We start from the raw sequence: 8,309 nt of genomic DNA on the forward strand, positions 1-8,309 counted from the left end.
TTCCGAGGAGTGGCTGGTGGGTTTGAACCACCAGCCTTCTGGTTAGCAGTCAAGTGCCTTAGGCACTATGCTACCAGAGCTCCTACTTTTTAAAGTTTTTTGTTTCTAACTGAAATTTTTTTAAAAAAATTGTTCACTACAAGTAGATTGAGAAGTACCTGGTATACAATATTCTACAAAAAATAAAGACACATACATATGTTTATAAGTATAAAATATCTCTAGAAAGATTTACAACTATATGATAAATGGTGCTTTCATCCTTTCCCTTTTTATTCCCCATAAAACAAGTTACTGTTCAGTCATTTCTGACTCATGGTGACCCCATGTGTGTCAGAGTAGAATTATATTTCATAGGATTTCAGTGACCAATTTTTAGGAAGTAGAATATCAGGTCTCTCTTCAGAGGTGTCTATGGGTAGATTCAAAGTGCCAACTTTCCAGTTAGCAGCCAAGTGCATTAACCATTTGCACCATTCAGAGACTCCTATTCCCACTTGACCCCCAGGAATGAGAGGCTATGTCTTTGAGTTCCTAACTTCTGAGCTCCCGTATACCGTGTGTGTCTGTGTGTGTGCCTTGTTATTATTTGGTATGAGGTGGGAAGAGGGGAATTTCTTAACAACCTGTCAGGGTTTCAAGTTTGAAATGGAAAACACACATTGAGTAAGCCAGCAGAAAAACCCACACAGGGGCCCTTTTGTAAAGTCTGGATTATTGAGAGGAGGATCTGGTTCTATTTGAAAAGGTAAGAGGCAGAGGTTATGCAGTATTACCCACCGAGAGGGGCAAGGTTTCTGTCCAGGGTGTGGAAACCCCCCTACCTGATAAAGGTAGCAACGTAAGTACCCCTGGCTCACAGCAGTTCTGAGGCAGAGGGAACACTTACGGGGACAGCTACATCAGTGCTTGTTGTTGTTGTTGTTGTTGTTGTTAGGTGCCATCGAGTTGTCTCTGACTCACAGCAACCCTAGGCACAAATGAACGAAACACCTCCCTGTGCCGCGCCAGCTCTGCGATCCTTGCTATACTTGAGCCCATCGCAGCAGCCACTGTGTCAATCCATCTCGTTGAGGGCCTTCTCCTCCTTCGTTGACCCTCCACCTTACCAAGCATGAGATCCTTCTCCAGGGAATGGTCCCTTCTGACAACATGACCAAAGTAGGTGAAACGAAGTCTGGTCATTCTCACTTCCAAGGAACATTGGGCTGCACTTCCTCCAGGACAGATCTGTTAGTTCTTTTAGCAGTCCATGGTACTTTCAGTATTCTTCACCAGCACCACATCACAAAAGCATCAACTCTTCTTCGGTCTTCTTTATTCACTGCCCAGCTCTCATATACATATGAGGAGACTGAAAATATCATGGCTTGTGTCAGGCGCACCTCAGTCCTCAAGGAAACATCAGTGCTTGGGAGGGCTGCAAACTTGGAACCTTGGTCTTGTGCACTCCAGCTAAAAAAATAGAGAAATATGTATATGTTTATGTGTATCTTATGCCTGCAGCCTCAGCTATGCCAGCACCTGGTGGTAGACCATTGCTTAACACAAGAGGCTAAGCATCATGGTCAACAAGGGAAAAGACCATGCTCCTCGATCTTTTTTTTTTTAATTATTTTTTTTGTAATTGAATAAGTTCTGGTGCTGCTTTCTAATACAGTGGAGGGATGATTCCTCAAATTTTACCGATATTGCCCATGTAACCAATCTTGACTTGTAGGTGTTAAATCGAGATTTAATTTCATTTAGACAAATAAAATGTGACATATTTTATTTTGCCAGTGTCATGAAAAGATTGGACTGATTTTCTATTTGTTAGGCATGCTGCTCAGCAAATTTAATTATTTAATGTTAAAACCCTGCATGATAATCACTGATATCAATAAGATATCCCATTTTAAAATGAGCAAACTGATGCTTAATGAGATTTGTTCAATTATTTACAGCTAGATTTTGTTAGAATTAGCACAACCCAATAGTTGTCAGACCTATTAGTAACTCCTGGGGAATTGGTATCATAGAGTGGAAAGAAAATGGGCTTTGGTGTCAGAAAATGGGTTTTGGAGGTTACATTTTGCTATTATTACTACTAAAAGTCTATTATTGTGTGCTGTCCAGTTAATTGCAATCATAATGACCTTCAGAGCAGGCTAGAACTGTGTCATAGGGTTTCCTAGACTGTAATCTGTGTGGTAGCCGATTGCCAGGTCTTTCTTCCCATGGAGCAGCTGGTGTACTTAAACCACCTACCTTTCAGTTAACAGCCCAGTGCTTATCCATTGCACCACCAGGGCTCCTTACTAAATACTCAGTATGTATAAATCCCTAAAACATTAATTTCCATTCCTCTCTTCTTCATTGGTATATAAACCTAGAAAAAAGGAAAGCAGTCAAAACTCACACATATTTGGAAGTCATAATCAAACCTCACATATATTTTTGCCATAACATATACTGCAATGGAATTTGAGAATGAGAGGGAAAACGTCTTAAACACCAGTTTCAGATTATTCACTTACGAACACTGCAGTTTACCTTACCTTGTAACCAGTCACCATGCATGGAGTCAATTCCAACTCCAGGTGACTCATGTGATTCACAGTAAATCTATGCTCCATACATCTTTCAACAGCTGCAATCTTTCAGAAATAGACCACTAGGTTTTGTTTTTATTTTTCCCCCTAGGTGCCTCTGGGTAGATTTGAACCATCAACCTTTCAGTTAGGTGCCAAGTACTTAACGATTTGTACCACTCAGGTAAAATACTGGTTATATATCTCTAGGAAACTTATTCAATGCTCTGAGTTTCAGTTGTTTTGTCATATCTTCATAGAATTATGTGGGAATTAAGTGAGATGAAACATGTGAAACACCTTGTAGAATACTCAGTGCAGTGTAAGGATTCAATATTTCAATAAGTGGTGATTTTTATTTTGGTTTCCTTTCCTAATCTGTTAGATCAAGATGATGCTTTCCATTAAGTCATAAGAAAAGAGTTGACAGATACTTTTTAAAGGCTATTGGTGCTACAGAGAAAGATTTCTTGATTAATGAATATGATGGCTTTCTTATGAATTATCCATTGTGTTAGATAATTCACATTTTTTTTTTCCTATAAGGCAGTTATTTGTACTCAGTCCAATAACTATTTCCTCAACATTGACTGGTCTTGTACTAGGTACTAGGAATTAAAAAAAAAAAAAAAAAAAACAGCTAGAAGTCACCCATGTTCTCAAGGAGTAGATTCCTGAGTAATAAGGAAATCAGTCTGATCATAAATTCCGTAAGGACACATGGGGTCTTACGTTTCTAACTCCTATGGTACCTAGCACAGTGTCTTAGTTATGTAGTGTTGCTGTAACAGAAATGCCACAAGAAGATGACTTAAACAAACTATTTTCTCACCAAAACCAAACTCACTGCCATCAAGTCAATTAGACTCATAGCAACCCCCTTTTGGGTTTCTGAGGCAATATCTCTACAGAAGGAGCTCTGGTGGTGTAGTGCCTAAGGCATTTGACTGCTAACCAGAAGGCTGGCGGTTCAAACCCACCAGCCACTTCTGGGAAGGAAATTTGGGCAATCTACTTCTGTAGTAACATCACCTGGGAAATCCAAGGAGGGGTCGCTATGAGTCGGATCCAACTCCAGGGCAGTGAGTGAGTGTGAGTGAACTCTACAGAAGTAGATTGCTGAATCTTCCTTCTGAGGAGGGACTGGTGGATTTGAACGACCAGCCTTTTGGTTAGCAGTCAAATGCCTGTCACAGTTTAGGAAGGTAGAAGTCCAAATTCAGGGTGCTGGCTCTAAGGGAAGGCTTTCTCTCTGTGTCAGCTCTAGAGGAAGGTCCTTGCCTCTTCTGAGCTTCCATGCCTGAGTGATGCTCACGTGGCTTGGCATTTCTGTTCCTCCATCTCTGCCTGCTTCTCTATGCCTAATCCATTCTTTTTATATCTCAAAGGTGATTGGCTTAAACCACACCTTACATGGACGGATATGATCTCTTAACAAAGAAAAGTCATTCCCAAATGAGATTACGACCACAGGTCTAGGAGTTAGGATTTAGAACACATATTTTGGAGGGACACAATTCAACTCATATCACACAGTGTCTACACTCAACTGGTTTAAACTCAGTTTTGCTGAATTTCAGTGAATTTCTGCCAAGGTCCCATTTCCCCATAGCTTAAGTCCAAATTTTTGTATTATTACATAATGCTTCATCTGTGACATGCAAAACTATCTAGAATAGTTCTGGAGATGTTTTCTTATTTTTTTTTTAAGTTAATGCCATATTTCTAGATTTCAATGTGCTATCTGTGTCTCTACAAATCCTGTCATCTATTAAATTCTTTCATATCCTGGAGAATACATCTTTGCATATATTAAATAACAAATGTCAAAAAGGTAAGGATAAAAGGAGGAGGATGTGGAAGAGGAAGAAGAGAATTATAATACGGAGATATAGGCAGCCCCCAGATTATAAAGTGGAGCTCTGGTAGTGTAATGCCTAAGGTATTTGACTGCTAACCAGAAGGCTGGAGGTTCAAACCCACCAACCACTCCTCAAAAGGAAGGTTGGGCAATCTATTTCCATAGTGAAGCCACCTCAGAGACCCAAGGAGGGGTCGCTATGAGTCAGACCCAACTGGACAGCAGTGTGTTGTGTTTGTTTGCAGATTATAAATGAGTGCTGTTCCTAAATATGTCTTTTAGTCACATTTGAACATAGGTCAGAACAGCTAGATACAGTTTGTATCTAATATCAGTTAGACAAATGTGTGCCTTTGTGTATAGTATATAGTGTACCTTTCTTTGTATAAGAAACACTGAGGAAAGACTTCTAGACACACTAAAATATTTTAACATAAAATACAGTAATGTAATAATAATGTTTTGATCCACATCACAAAGTTGTACCTGATTGTTATTACTAGCCATTGTATGTATCTCAAATTTTTATTATAATAGGCTTTATAAGGGTGCTTAATAACTGTAGGTTTCACATAAGTTGGACATTTGTAACCCAAGGACTGAGTGTATAGAAAACAAGTTCTTAAGAATTATCAGTGAAGACATAATTATTATGCATTAACAGCTGACAGCTAGCTAGCATTAGTCTAAGGAAGCTGTCTGTATTCTCTAAGTACTTCAAACAATGTAATATTCATTTGTAAATTCTTGACAGCTTTTTAGATAAAGTGTGTATAATAATTTTGCAGCAATCCATTATCTGCCCAAATATACTTTAGTTTTAGAATTATAATATATTTTAAAGGAGCTCTGGTGGTGTAGTGGTTAAAACATTAGACTGTTAACCAGAAGGTCAGTGGTTCAAGCCCACCAGCAGTTCTGCAGAAGAAAGATGCAGAAGTCTGCTTCCATAGATTTACAGCCTTGAAAACCCAATGCAGGTCACTATGAGTCAGAATCACCTCCATGGCAGTGAGTTTTTAACATATTTAAATAATTTTCCCAAGTCCTAAACACACTTCTCTTCAAATGTATGACCTATATTTAAAAGACCATTAAAAAGATTAAAATGAGTCAAAGGTGCCTCCTTTTCCACTTTTGTTTTCCTCTGTTGTATCCATAGGTATTTGAGCAGTATTTCTGACTTGATTAACTGAACCTATGTAATTGTTTCAAAAATACATTCATCCCTTAGAAGGCATGTCTACCATCATATTGCCCAAGCCAAGGCTGTCTGAATGTGCCAAAAAATTCCAGTGAGAAAATAGTGTAGACCTGGAGTAATTAAAGGAAAAAAGAAATGTCTGGTGATCTATTTCCACAAATTCAGCAACTGAAAACCCTACATAACACAGTTGTAATCTGACACACAATGGGCTTGCCATGAGACCAAATTGACTCAAGAGCAACTGGTAATGTTTTTCTCTTTTTTAAAATGAAAAGACTCTGAGAGAAAGTACAAAGAGACAGCCTGTCACATATGCTCCATACAAAAGCCTTAAGGTTTTTCAAAGAGTCCACAAATATCCCAAATTGGTTTTTTGTTTTGTATTGTTTTTCTGACCTCTCCCAGCATGCTCAAGGACAGATCATTCAGAATGGCCTCTTTACTAGGTGCCAGGTAATCAGTTTACCTTCCCAAAAATATGTAAGACCAAAACTTACTGATCCCAGAATACTTGTAATTTTTCAAAAATAATTTTTCAAGTCCAGATGTAATTTACCATTTTATGTGTCAACTAGGTAGGCTATGGTTCCCAGTTGTTTGGTCAAATGCTAATATAAATGTCACTGTGAAGGTATTTGCAGGTGATTAACATTTAAATCAGATGACTCTAAGTAAAGGAGAATACCCTCGATAATTTTGGGTGGGCCTCATCCAATCAGTTGATGACCTTAAGACCAAAAATTGAGGTTTCCTGAGAGACATGGATTCTGCCTCAAGATTGTGGCATAGCTATGTTGCCAGAGTTGTCAGCCTGACATGATTTCACACACAAGACTTTCAAAGTCCCCAGTCTGTTGTGTGACCTGTGGATTTTGGACTTGCCAGCCCCTAAAATCATGTGGGTAAATTTCTTTTAAAATAGATACATAAATACATGATACATAGATGGATAGATAAAGATATCATATCTTACTGATTTTGTGTCTCTGGAGAACCCTGACTAATACACTAATCAAGATACACTTTTACCACAAGCATTGCTTCCTAATAACCCATTTGACCTTTGATCTTTATTGGATTTCCAGCAAAAAAAAAAAAAACTAGAAATTTAACTGGGTGTCAAATTCTCCTGCAGAAGGGAAATGGGTAATACTATTCTTTACTCTTAATGGATATGATGAAAATGGTGTATTATACCACTGTGATTTTTCTCCAACTGCCCTCATTCTAATCTTCCAAAAATATAAATGCACATGAGAGCACATCACACAAATATGCACATACTTCTACACATCTACCACTCAAAATTAACTAAAAATCCTTCCCAGTGAGAATTTTCTTCAGTGTCACAATTTCATAACTCTAACAAATTGAATGGGGAAGAGCTGCTTCTACAAAGTAGAGTTGAACTTAATGACAAAGATGAAGTAAAGCTTTTGTGACCTTCATTTGCTGATGAAGCATGACCCAAAATGAGAAGAAACATCTGTAAATATCCATAAATAATCAAACATAGAATGTATGAAGCATGAATCTAGGAAAACTTGAAGTCGTCAAAAACTGGAAGTTGAAATAAAACACATGAAGATCAATATCTTAGGCACTAGTGAACTGAAAGGAGCTCTGGTAGCACAGTGCCTAAGGCATCTGACTGCTAACCAGAAGGTTAATGGTTCAAACCCACAAGCCACTCTGCAGAATCTACTTCCATAAAGATTTACTGCCTCAGAAATTCAGTGGGGGTTGTTGTGAGTTGGAATCAACTCAATAGCAGTGGGTTTGTTTTGTTTTTTTTTAATAAGCTGAAATATATTAGTTTTGGCCATTTTGAATCTGACAATAATGTGGTCTACTATGCTGGGTATGACAAATTAGAGAAAAATGGTATATCATTCCTCATCAAAAAGAACATTTCAAGATTTATCCTGAAGTACAATGCTGTTAGTGATAGGTTAATATACATACACATACAAGGAAAAGTAGTTAATACAACTATTATTCAAATTTATTCACCAAGCACTAAAGCCAAAGATGAAGAAAGTGAAGATTTTTACCAACTTCTGCAGTCTGAAATTGACCAAATATGTGAAGTATATTGATAGTTGCTTGTGATTGGAATGTGAAAGAAGACGCAATGGTAGTTGGAAAATATGGCCTTGGGGATAGAAATGGCACCAGTGATCACATGATTGAATTTTGCATGGAATGATTTGTTTTGGACAAAGACCTTTCTTAAGCAGCAAAAACAGTGACTATGTATGTAGACCTCACCAGATGCAATACATAGGAATCAAATTGACTACATCTGTGGAAAGAGGCAATGGAGAAGCTCAATATTATCTGTGAGAACGAGACCAGGAGTTAACTGTGGTACATTCCTCTTATGCAAGCTTAAGTTGAAACTGAAGAAAATTAAAACAAGTCCACAAGGGCCAAAATATTGCCTTGAGCATATGCAAGCTGAATTTAGAGACCATCTGAAAAAACAGATTTGATGCACTGAACACCAGTGACCAAAAACCAGATGAATTATGAGAGGACATCAAGAACACCATACATGAAGAAAACAAAAGGTTATTAAAAAGACAGGAAAGGGAGGCGGGGCAAGATGGCGGACTAGGCAGAAGGATTGCACAGACCCTCTTCAACAAAGAAAAGGGAAACCAAT

This window comes from Orycteropus afer, unplaced genomic scaffold (assembly GCF_000298275.1).
Source record: "Orycteropus afer afer isolate SDZICR_OR568_19922 unplaced genomic scaffold, OryAfe1.0 scaffold00185, whole genome shotgun sequence".
NCBI lineage: Eukaryota > Metazoa > Chordata > Mammalia > Tubulidentata > Orycteropodidae > Orycteropus > Orycteropus afer.